Source organism: Puma concolor, chromosome A3 (genome assembly GCF_028749965.1).
Source record: "Puma concolor isolate L17-30 chromosome A3, mPumCon1.1.hap2, whole genome shotgun sequence".
Taxonomy (NCBI): Eukaryota; Metazoa; Chordata; class Mammalia; order Carnivora; family Felidae; genus Puma; species Puma concolor.
In genome coordinates, this window is record NC_141669.1 from 63,954,363 (window position 1) to 63,966,846 (window position 12,484).

At 41.5% G+C, this 12,484-nt stretch overlaps 1 long non-coding RNA gene across 1 annotated transcript in view; it reads right to left on the reverse strand.

The window, feature by feature from the left end:
* Nucleotides 1-12,484, reverse strand: part of LOC147582508 (uncharacterized) — a 218,566-nt gene that overhangs the window by 144,377 nt on the left and 61,705 nt on the right. The window contains exon 3 of the long non-coding RNA XR_015249208.1: nt 9,666-9,778. This is a non-coding gene — a long non-coding RNA (uncharacterized LOC147582508). The remainder of the gene's footprint in view (nt 1-9,665; nt 9,779-12,484) is intronic.

The following is a 12,484-nucleotide window of genomic DNA, read 5'->3' on the forward strand; positions in this document are numbered from 1 at the left end:
GACCAGAGACTGTTTCCTAAATTTTGGAAGATGTGGTTCAGCACCAACAAAGGGAGTATATACTTGTTTATGCACTAGTCATTAAACCTTGGAGCTCATTCCACCAAGCAATTCTAGGCTTACAGATAAAAGGGAAATACTGCAAAAAATTCAAGGAAAGTTTGGAAACATTCAAGCATGGCAGGAACTCAATGGAAGGTTTGAAGAATACCCATACTTTCCCCTAGCTTTAGACAGTACCTATGCGCTCCAAGACGTGTTTCTTGGTGTCCCTATCAGAAAAAAAACTCAAGTCTATACAACACATAAAATAGCAAACAGGCCCAATGTGACACTATTTTAAATAAGGAATGGGTCACATTGTCCTTTTCCTGGTCTTCAGGCAGATTTTACTCTCTGTTCTGGAGTGTTCTATAGCTGTTGGCAGAGCTGACCATAGGGATAATCATCTTAAGAGAGATTTTGTTACAACTGAGTGGAAAGGTAATTTGTCACATATTAAGAAAACATGTAAGCATGTGTTAAATGGAATTTTATCTTAGCAAACAAAAAATAAAGACAAAGGAATGATCTTTAAATGCCAGAACTGCCAAGGGGAAGCAGGGACCCATCAGTCAAGAAATTTAAAGGTTTGAAGGAAGTGAAATTCTGCCACATCCAGAAGGAGAAGAAGAAATATCAGTGAACAATTCTAAGAACTACCAGTAGGATATTTACTTACTTGATACCAGATGGCTGAGCCAATATTATCATGCGCAAAGTGCAGGGGGCAGGTTCCAGCTTAAGATAAGGAAGAGCTTCCATGTAGTAGAATGAACCTTTTCATTGGTTATGTTTTGAAAGAAAAATAAAGACTAAAAAACTAAAACTAAAAAAAAAAAATGCTACAGAAATCCAAAATGACTCTAGGAGCCAGGTAGGTAGCATAACATGTGAATCATCCAGGAAAAAATATACATTAAACATATGGAAATAATCTACGGTTCCATAAAGACATTTGCTCGCTCCCATGTGTCTTCAGAAATGGAGCCTTTCCCATTGACTTTTAAAAGAGACATAAGAACAAAGGGACACTCATTTAATTCAACACAAAACAAAACTATGCGAGAGGAATGACGGATGGGTAGCTGACACCTAGCCTCAGCCCAGGAGCCAATAGAGAGTGGGGGGGACAAACGAAAGTTGGAGAGTGTGTGCCCTGTGAAAGAGGGTGTACACCACTACCTGATTACTGCCATGTAGAGAGACTGGCCCAGTGTGGACAGCTTTTCCATTTTTCGTTTTAGTTGTTCAAAAGGGCCAGAAATCTTTTTTTTTTTTTTAATTTTTTTTTCAACGTTTATTTATTTTTGGGACAGAGAGAGACAGAGCATGAACGGGGGAGGGGCAGAGAGAGAGGGAGACACAGAATCGGAAACAGGCTCCAGGCTCTGAGCCATCAGCCTAGAGCCTGACGCGGGGCTCAAACTCACGGACCGCGAGATCGTGACCTGGTTGAAGTCGGACGCTTAACCGACTGCGCCACCCAGGCGCCCCTAAAAGGGCCAGAAATCTTGATGTAGACACATGCAACCTCCCATTTTTTAATGTTTGTGCAATTATTTCCAAAAGATACTCTGTGGGCCAAACAAAACATGATGTAGGCTGGATCTGGCCAAGAGCCCACCAGTTCATGGCTTCTGCTGGAAAGAATACTTCTGTTATAAGTATGGGTGTGGAGGGAAATGGGGAATTGTATGGTCTCTAAGATCCTGTTGGGAGTCCAATAAATAGCACCCCTCTTCCTGAATTCTGAACCAACTCAAAAGTGAGAAAATAGAGTGAGCCATGGGTGGGTGGGGGGCTGCAAATTATAACTTTCCTACTGAGTAAAGCAAGGTTGGGAAAAATGGGTAAGAGAGCTTCCTGGAATCGGAGACACTGGACTGGGTCAGGCCTCTCTTCCCTCTCCTCCTTACTTACCACAACCACCTGTAGGATCTGTGCTCCCTGCAGGCAGCTGGTTCCCTAAAAGGACATTGAGCAGAATGGGGGCAGAGCTACTCAGGCTTCGTATCTCCTTCTAGATGGCCCTGTTGAATAATTCACTCCTCCTCTCACAGTTGAGATTAAGGGAAGGGGCTCAAAGGAAGGGGCTGATAGAACCAGGAGAATTTCAGATACATAATAGCAGTGGAGAAGACAGGATCCCCTCAACAATTACTTCCAGCCAAGGCCACCTTTAGCACACAGTGCATCTTTGTGCGAGTTACAAAAAGGCACTCCACCCTGGCAGATGAATTACAGAAAGGCCCTTTCCTCCCGGCTGATGCAGCCCCAGCCTGGGGCACACACAGCTTGGCAAGCAGTACTCGGGCTAGATTCCAGCCCACACTTGCCTACTCGGCCTAGTGCCTAAGTACAAAAACCCACAACTGCCCATAGCAGCCCTGCTTCAGACTCTAATAATCCTATCAATTTGATTCCAGACTCTTCAGTCTCCAAAGTAACCACATTGTGAGCAGCACCCACTCTCTGTCCACCTCAAACAGTTGGAATTAATATTGGCCCAGGCTGTGTCAAGCTAGTGAATGGGGTGAAGCAGAGGAAAGGTTGGCTGCTTGGCATAGCTTGTGCCTTATTATTATTATTATTATTATTATTATTAGTCTCTCAATTTCCCGATCACTAAGTTGGTACAAATTCCCAAGGAATGAACAGCCATTTTTTCAGCATGTCAGAATTCAGTGAGGCTATAATCATTTCTTCACAATGTTTTTTAGTAAAGAATATATTAAGGGAGACATTGTTTTAAAAGTTTCCATGTACAACTGTGGCTTGTCCCAAATTCTTTGTATTCAGATGTCAGACTATAATTGTTGGTTAGCAGCAAGGTTACCAGATGGGTTATAAAATGCATCTCAAATGAATATCAAAAGGACTTAAGGAAAATACAATTAACTGCTGGTGTAGTTGAGGCAGGCTACAGTTTCACTGTAAAGAAAATTAATCCCATCCTTATTAGAGCTGAGAATATTTTTGCATCCATGATCTAACATCTTCTCTTCCAGAGTTCAACCCACAGGAAAAAACAAAAAACAAAAAACAACCCCTCCCCCAAAAACACAACGAAACAAAACACAGGACTCCAACTAAACAGACATATAAAAACAAAACAAAAAAAGAATGGAAAATTCTATTTATCAGATGTGAGAGACATGTCCATGAAGGGGAAGCAAAATGAAAAACAAAGAATATTTAGTTGAAGCTGATCTCTCGCTAACATTTCATAACCAGGGAAATGCAATCAGCACTGTCTCCAGAGAGATCCAAACAGGATGTTAGACTTCTACATTCTTTCGTATTTCTACTCAAGCCAGGTGCTTCAGGAAACAAAAATTAAATGTTTGATACCACTTAGCTGGAAGTGAGTTCTTTCCTCTACCACAATGCCAACAAACAGAAGTCTACATTTTTGCCAACCTATTTCCAGGTCACTTGTGTGTTTTAAGAAAAGAAAGCAGACATGGCAGACTGGGTAATCTACAAACTCCACTCTTTCAAAACTCCACTTAATTGAGACTCACCCATTCATTCATTCAGTTAATACTTATCAAGGATCTCTAAGCAGGCATGTTATGACTGCTTCTGCAGCACCCTTTCCTTTCCCCTGTGAGCATAAAGTACACAGCCAAGGTTGTTTTTATGTACAGCTTAAAATCCACACATTTTTTCTCAGTGAGATGAGCAAGCGATACATTTACCCTTTGATGAGTATTTGAGGAAGAAACAAGCAAACAAACCTACTCCACATGTAATTTCATGTGTGTAAAAAGACAGGGGAACATGATTTTATTACGGAGAACATGTATTTGTTATTATCACATTCACCTTAATGTACAGAGGGATGTCCTAAATATAGAGAGGAGTTTGGGAGGGGGTGGGGAAACAAGAGAAACACCCTGCTGTTGGCAACCTTAGTGACTCTAATCTCGGGCCAGAAGGCTGTGGCTGAGCCCTCTGCTGTGGTGCACATGGCTTTCTTCATTTATCTTTCGAACCCTCTCCACTTGGAGACCTGTAAGGTGAAAAGCAGGTCTGCAGATAAATATCCCTAACGTAAGATGCCCATGATGATGAGCTTGCCTTCTCTTCTTCTCTCTTCCCTCAGAAAGATAACAAACAGAGGAGGAAAGCGTGGCACATGGGGAAGTGGAGTTAAAATGTACTGCACGTTACTAATCCTAACATAACATTGGCAGCTTGCACCATCCCCCTGCCAAACCCAAATTAACACACTGCCTTACTGGAAGGCAAAGGCTGCAGCTATATTTATAGCTCAATTAACAAGTTTCATAACTAAACCTCCAGAAGTCCTAGGCAAACCTGACAAATGCTATGCATCTTAACGCCACGGTGACCCTGCCAGAATGCCACCATCTTCTAACGGGGAACGACTCCTGCTATCACCTTGCGAGAACAATGATGATTGGCACTGGCCCATCTGATAAAGGGAAGCTGGCTGGGCAACTCGGCTCTTGTCAGGGGTACGTCTCATAACAACTCTCAACCAACACACATACGGTTGATTCAAGCAGGCGGCTAATTCTTCTTCCTTTTGCAGATGGATGGAAATGCCTGCTCCTCCGGAGCCAATGGCTGCAGAGAATGACTGCCATCTTATGACTCAGGGGCCTTGGTCCTTCCGGGAACAGTGTCACGGAAACACAGGGTACATCACTTGGCAAGTGTTGTAACTTCAAAAGAAGCAGGAAACCTTTTCATCATATCTTCGAAGCAGGTTAATTTTGCTCGAGGGAGAAAGATTCTTCAGAGGATTATTAGTGCCCAGGCAGCATTGTTAGAGGATGACTAGGGAGGATGCAATAGTATTTTTAATACAGCACTTGACTTGGGGCAAACTGCCTTCAGCGTCCAGGTGGGCTTTCCCTTTATTCTGGAACAACATACATGTTTACATGGCACAGAGCTTTGTGACGATTTGCCTGCACATCTGGCTTCTCTGTGGGGCTGTGAGCTCTTTGAGCCCAGAAAGGGAGGAGCATCCTGTTATATTATGTCCTCCTCAGCTCTTAGCTCAGAGTAACTAACAGTAAGGTCCAGCATTTCTGAGTGAATGAATGAATGAATGAATGAATAATTTAATAGGTGAACTGGATGAATAAATAATTTAATAGGTAAACAGTACTATTCTCCCACATACTATCAGAACTTTTATGATTCTGAAAACCTCTTGCTTCAGTTTTCTGGCTGGAGTTAAACACATTTCATGTGGCATCCTTACATCTTCCTACCAACTATAACCCATCTCCAGCTACCTTTATCATAGGTCCCTTCCCCATTAGACGTTGGCTATTTAGATCACAGAAATTTGGAAAGAAACTTAAAGTTGCTGGTCAGAGCCTTAAATATATCTCCAACTGCTTGAAACCCTTGGCTGCTAACACAGAGCAGAGGTAGATGGTCAACCATTAACACTGTGTTAATATATGCGAGGTGCACAATTTTGGGTACGTCACTGATTCCTGAACTTCAGTTTCCCTATGTGTAAAATGAAAGGGTTAATTTAGAGCTACCTTCCAGGGTCTTTTCAACTTTAAAATATGATGAAGTTTATTTTTCTGCCATCTCGTTGCACACACACATACTAATGGCAAACATTTCTTTGTTCTCCTGTCCCCTAAAAAGCATGCTTACAGAAGTTGTTTTAAAACACCCAAACTTCTCAATGAGAAGCCCATGCTTTTTTTGCTCCTTGGCACTCTCATTGTTGGGATTTTGATCTCCAAGTACAAGGGTATTCCTTCCAAGGAATACAAGTAGACTATTTTCTCAGGACAATTTGTGGTTGCTGAAAAAAAAAAAAGGTCATTACGCTATAAGCATAGGATAAAGAGGATGAGCCACAGTTAGGTGCTGTTATCAAGGTAGACTGGAGTAAAACTAGTAAGGATATTCTGCCAGCATCCAAGGATCTGTTGCCTCTCCCTGCTTTTTCAAGGAACAAGATCTGGACCAAAGATGCCTCTGCAACAAGGACCACAAAGGGGTAGTCTACTGGCTAAAGCTGGCCCCTGGAATATGATCAGGGACCAGGTCATGCATAGCTGCTGTTACTGATGTTTTAATGTGAGTTTAAGTGCCTTTGGGTGGGTCACGGAGTGATCAGTTTATCAATGGCCCTTACCACTCCTTATGCCTTATACCTCTGTCTTATCCCTTTCATTCATTCATGATACTGGTCCTTTGCCAAACTCACTGTATCTGTCTTCTCCTACTAAAATAGAATGCTACTGGGATGCCTGAGTGGCTCAATTGGTTGAGTATCAGACTCCTGATTTTGACTTAGGTCATGATCCCAGGATCGTGGATTGAGCCCCACTCTGCACTGAGTGTGGAGTCTGCTTGAGATTCTCTCTCTCTCTCTTTCTCTCTCTCTCTCTGTCTCTCTCTCTCTCTCCCTCTGCCCCTCTACCCTGCTTGCACATTGTCTCTGCCTCTACAAAATTAAAAAATAATAAAATAAAATAAAACAGAATTTTATCTCCCACGAGTGTAAGACATCCTTCTGTTTGTTCACTATGTACAATACCTGGAAGAATGCTTGAATCATAGTACATATTTTGCACATATTTGTTGAATGAATAAATGAATGAATGAATGAATGAATGAAGCTCCCCTGCCAGTTGCTCCCTCTCAGACCTCCAATCACACTCTGCTTACTCTATCGCAATAGCCTTAATGCAACAAACATTTATTAAATACGAGGCACTATGCCAGGTACTGGAGATATTGAGGTGAACGAGACAGAGTACTTTGTCTCAAAAGCTCACATTTAAGAGCACGTAGACAAATACGACAACACAGCACAACAGTTTTGATGTTCCGTGAAAAGGCTAAAGGAAGGCAGGAAACATTTGCAATATGGCTCAGTGGGAGTAGAAATTCAGTACCTGGACAAGGGAGAGAGGGCACTCTACACCAAGAGAACAGACTGTGCAGAGTCACGGGGCGGTGGAGGGACACATGCTCAGGGCCAGACCACCCCAGTGTAGGCAGAAGAGACAGCGTGGAGGAGGAGAGGCTGGAGGAGGGCCTGGGAAGGAGCACCGCTGTGGAAGTGGGGAGACCTTCACAGCAGAGCCACGGAGTTTAGATGCTATTCTGCAGGAAAGAGACACTATTCAAGTGTTTCGAACGGTGAGTGCCAGGGAGACCATGACGTTTTAGAAAGTTACTCTAACTTGCGCGGTAGGGTACAGGCTGACGTGAGAATAAGCTCGGAGGTGCTTGTAGGCATCTGGAGGAGGGGAGATGGGAGCCTAAGTAGAGGCAGGAAAAGTTGTTCCTCTTGGGAGAAACTTACACAATAAACATTTTGGAGACAGAATGATGTAATTAACAAGCAAGAGGGGACGACGGGTGAGAGACAAGTGAAGGGAGAGGCTTCTGTTTTGGGTCAACTCAATAGATGATGCTGTAAAGGAGAAAGGGCAAAAGAAGTAACTAGCAGGGCTGCAGCCACTGAGCTGTCAGCATCATGGTCCACAGTGACCTCTCTCATGGCAGTTTCAGAAAAATGAGGGGGATGAAAATAAGTGCTGTGGAGCAAAGAATGAATATGATGCGAAAAGTCACAGACTTGTAGAAGAGGGGGTCATTTATTTAGTTTTTAAAAAAAACTTGGAGAAGCGGGTCAGAGGGATGAACAGGCAGAGCACAGGAGACTTTTAAGGCAGTGAATCTATTCTGTGTGCTGCTACAACAGGAGATAGATGTCATTCTACATCTGTCCAAACACAAGAATGTACAGCAACAAGAGTGAGCCCTAATGCAAACTATGGACTTAGGGTGATGATAATGTGTTAATATAGATTCATTGATTGTAGCAAAACTATGGTGGGGAATACGGACAGCAGGACAGGCTATGTACCTGTGAAGACAGGGATATATGGGAGCTTTGTACTTTCTGCTTCGATTGTCTTGTGAACTTAAAACAGAATAAAGAATAAAGTTTGGGGTGCCTGGGTGGCTCAGTCGGGTAAGCAACCGGTTTTGGCTCAGGTCATGATCTCACGGTTCGTGAGGTCGAGCCCTGCATCGGGCTCTGTGCTGACAGTGCAGAGCCCGGGGCCTGCTTTGGATTCTGTATCTCCCCTCTCTCTGCCCCTCCCCCACTCACGCTCTGTCTCTCTCTCTCTCGCAAAATAATAATAATAGTAATAATAATAATAATAAACATTGAAAAAATTTTTTCAAAAGAATGAAGTTTATTAATAAAAAAAACTTGGTGAAGTTTGTAAAGATAAATAAGGCGGTATCTTGAAAGGAAAGGAAAGTCAGGAAAGATGGTGGTTTTCTTCTCTCTCTCTCTCATAGAATGGGAGAGACTTATACAAGTATAGTGGCATATAAGTATTTACAGGACGTGGTCTGTGAGAAAAGTATTTGAGAGATAAAATACAGCTGATGCAAATAAAAATTCTTGGGAAGGACTCAGAATGGTGCCTAGTACATAGTGACTGCTCAGTAAAATGCTAGATCATTATCACTACCATAATATCCATTACTTTCTTCTTTATCTTATAGTAATTTAGGTCGCTGCTCCAGCTCCCTAATGAGACCATTATCTCACACAGAAAAAGGTTATGACTGCTTAGACTTTGTGTTCCTTGTAAGCACTTATTGTAATTCCTCGAACAGAATCCTCTTTCATTGGTTGATTCATTCAAAGTAGTTACTGATAAATGGTAGAACTTGAATCTTCTCAGGTAGTCATTTTGGCTTCTTCCTTTGAGTATATTTTATTCATTTTTATCCTTACCTTCAAAGTACCATATTGTATGTATTAAACAAATGCCCCTGGCCCTCTCAGATTACAATGTTAAATTTGTCTGTGTAAATTTTGAGACCTTCAACCATATGCAACATAATTACAAGTCTAGAAGAAGGAGAATGAGGGCTCCAGCTAGGGCAGGATCAGAGATTCCATATAATGACATCCATAATTGGGTTCCTTATATTTTTATGCTATGTTGGTCTCAGTGTTGGCTTCACCCAAAGGCTGGCTTCCTTCAATGTCACAAGATGGCACAGTAGTTTTAGGTGTCACATATAGATAGAATGGCATTCAGAGAACAAGAGACCATTTCTTCCTGGTACCTTTGTTGTAAGAGGGAACCTTTCCACAAGATCTCCAACAGACTTGTCTTACATCTCATTGGCCAGAACTGTATCACAAGAACTTCAAGCTGTCTTTAGGTAGCTTTACATATGTGGGCACTAGGATTGCCTTAGACTAATCAGGAGACACCCTCCTTGGGAAGAAAAGCAACCTTTTCAGAAGTACACAGTCTTGCAGAGGAAAGGTGACCCTGGAATACACAGGATTCTGTTTGGAAGGATAAGTCATGGGGTGGGGAGATGGATGTTGGATAGGCAGTCAACAGTGTTTGTTAGAGTTGAATGGAAACTAATACAACATAAGAAAAGAAAACGATATAAAATGGTACCTCTTCTAACTTGTGGACATAAAATCTGCTTCTGGAAGTTATTCTATGAGCAAATAGATGGCATAATAGTGAAATGATAAACAGGTAAATAAGTACTAAAAGTTTCAACCAGGTGAAAGGAGAAGGGCATTATCAAAGTGCCTGGAAACTCACCACACACATTGCATTGCTGTCTAAGTATAGTTCCCAGGATGCAGCGTGAGAGATTCCTGATTCACTCCACCAACATTTCAGGGTCTGTTATGTGTCAGACCAAATACCAAAACCTAAAAATAAATGTTAATAAAATCAGTTTTTCATCACCACAATACAAGTTCCTACACTAAAATATATAATCTATAACAGAAGACTAACAACTCAATAAATAACTATAAAATGTGTTTTAGATCCATGATGAGTATACTAGGCACTTTTACTTTTTACTTTGGGGGTAGGAGGATTTCATAAAGGAATATGATGCTTGAACATCACATTGTGTTTATGCATCCCATAAAGGATGTGGGTCTTAAAAAATAATTAGTTGTTTCTGAGATGAAAAAGGGACTGGGAAGGGCATTTTCAAAAGAGGAAATATTATACCCAAAGGTGTACAATGTGAATTAGTATTCTGCCCCCATGAAATCCCAAGTGGATATCCAAATGGCCAGAGAACAGAGTTCAAGAGGAGGTGTGGATGGAGGTGAGCCTGGAGATTGGGGCGGGAACCAGATGACAGAGAGTCTTTTTTACCTTATGTATATAAATTGGGATTTGGTGCAAGAAGTAACACTGAAGGCTTAACAAAGTGAATAGACATCTTAAAATATCATTGGCAGCTGGGTCATGGGGAGGTTGTGGTGAGAGCAAGTCTAGAAGCAGGTTATTCAGTTTAGCAGTTGCTTCAATAGTTCAGGAACATCAAGACATCACTTGAGCCAAGGCAATAACAAGGAGTCTGGAGAAGAGGCAGAGATGAAATACGTGATGGAACTCAGTAAAAAATCTGGGGGCGCCTGGGTGGCGCAGTCGGTTAAGCGTCCGACTTCAGCCAGGTCACGATCTCGCGGTCCGTGAGTTCGAGCCCCGCGTCAGGCTCTGGGCTGATGGCTCAGAGCCTGGAGCCTGTTTCCGATTCTGTGTCTCCCTCTCTCTCTGCCCCTCCCCCGTTCATGCTCTGTCTCTCTCTGTCCCAAAAATAAATAAACGTTGAAAAAAAAAATTAAAAAAAAAAAATCTGAATGTGGAAAAAGAACTGGAAAAGTCCAGAATGATCGGGTAAGTATGGTTAATGAGGGTAGAGGAGACAAGAGAAAAAGGTAAAAACCAGGGTGATCAACTTATCTGGGTTTGCCAGGGCTTTTCCAGATTCAGTGCTAAGAGATCTTCATTCTGGGAAGCCTCTGGGTCCCAGGCATACCAGGGCAATTGGTTATCACATAAGGAAAAGTACATTTGCAGGAAAGTGTGATAAGTTCAGTTTGGTAGGTAATGAATTCCAAGCCTATTGGGCAACAGAACATTCAACTGGCGTGTACTTAACCCTCAAATAGCTGGTCAGCTCCGTGAAAATTCAACCAGCTAGTGTTCACTAGCTATGCACTCCCCGAAAAAAGATCGGTTTCCAATAACTTTCACATTTCCACTCCATCCTGTAAATACCATCCAGCTTTCACACAGTTAAGGCGGGAAGCCCCCACAGTGTTCACTAGCTATGCACTCCCCCAAAAAAGATGGTTTTTAAACAACTTTCACATTTCCACTCCATCCTGTAAATACCATCCAGCTTTCACACAGTTAAGGCAGGAAGTGGTTCAATAGTCTTTCTCCACCAGGGCTGGTGGACTGCAGACACAAGGCAAAGAATGAATGATGGGCACCTTTTGAGCCCTTCATGCAAATCACTTTAAAAAATTATCCTTAAAAGGAGTATGCCCTATGGTAACCTATAGTCATTTCTATCAAGGGGACTACCCATCTGCTTTTGCTGCCTACAAACTTATGATTCATCAGAAAACAGAGCATTTCCATTCCTTATTTATTAATCTTTGTATCACAGACATACCTGCACTGCACATGTACAAGCACTCAATAATTTCTTGCAAAGTAAATTATTTTAAGTCCATCAAAGTACATATTATCCTTATTACACATTCCATTTGTAATCTATAATCTTTAAATTCCTTTATTTTTTCTTCAACAAATAAGAACTTGAAAACCAGGAAGTTTTAGGTTGGTACAATAGCTCTGAGATGATTCTAACCATCTAGTTTCACTTAGTAAAAGCCTAGAAACATCATGGTGAGAAGGTAGTTCCATTTGATACATTTATTTGTGCTTGAGACCAATATTGTTCTACCAATAGCATACTCTATAAACTGACCCAGTGCTCTGAGAGTCCCCAAATGCCTTATTTAAAACAATGGAGCAGACATTGAGGATGGTGTTCAACTCTTAACTTAGCAATTCCCACTAGTGATTTAAACCAGACCTTCAGTGTTATTTTAACATAGGTTTTGGATTTAATTATCTTAAATGTCTAAAAGAATGCATACAATTCCCAAACTGTTTATCTCTTTTATGGTAAAATCTCTTCCCCTATCCCTAGAAATCTGTTTTAATTATTTAATCAGTTTGGCTGAAACTCACAAAGCATTAAATTGTTAGTTGTTACTTAACATTCCTTATAAATTGCATTTATTAATTTCTGGATAGAGACTTGTCCATTGCTACAGTAATTTAAATTAGTACCACATGGTTACAGACCGCTGCTGAATGATGATTAAATCTTTGGGGCAAATTCAGTCTTTTAAGATTTAAATGGCACTAGAGATAAGCTAACCAAATTTGGGTCCAAGAAGTTACAATTTATCAAAAATGTAATAAACCATGGCCGGAATATTCATCGTAAGCAGCACATAATGTGGTCCATGAAATGACATTTTAGCATCTCTCTCACTGTGGTCACAGGGAAGCGCTGACAGTGCAGACACAGC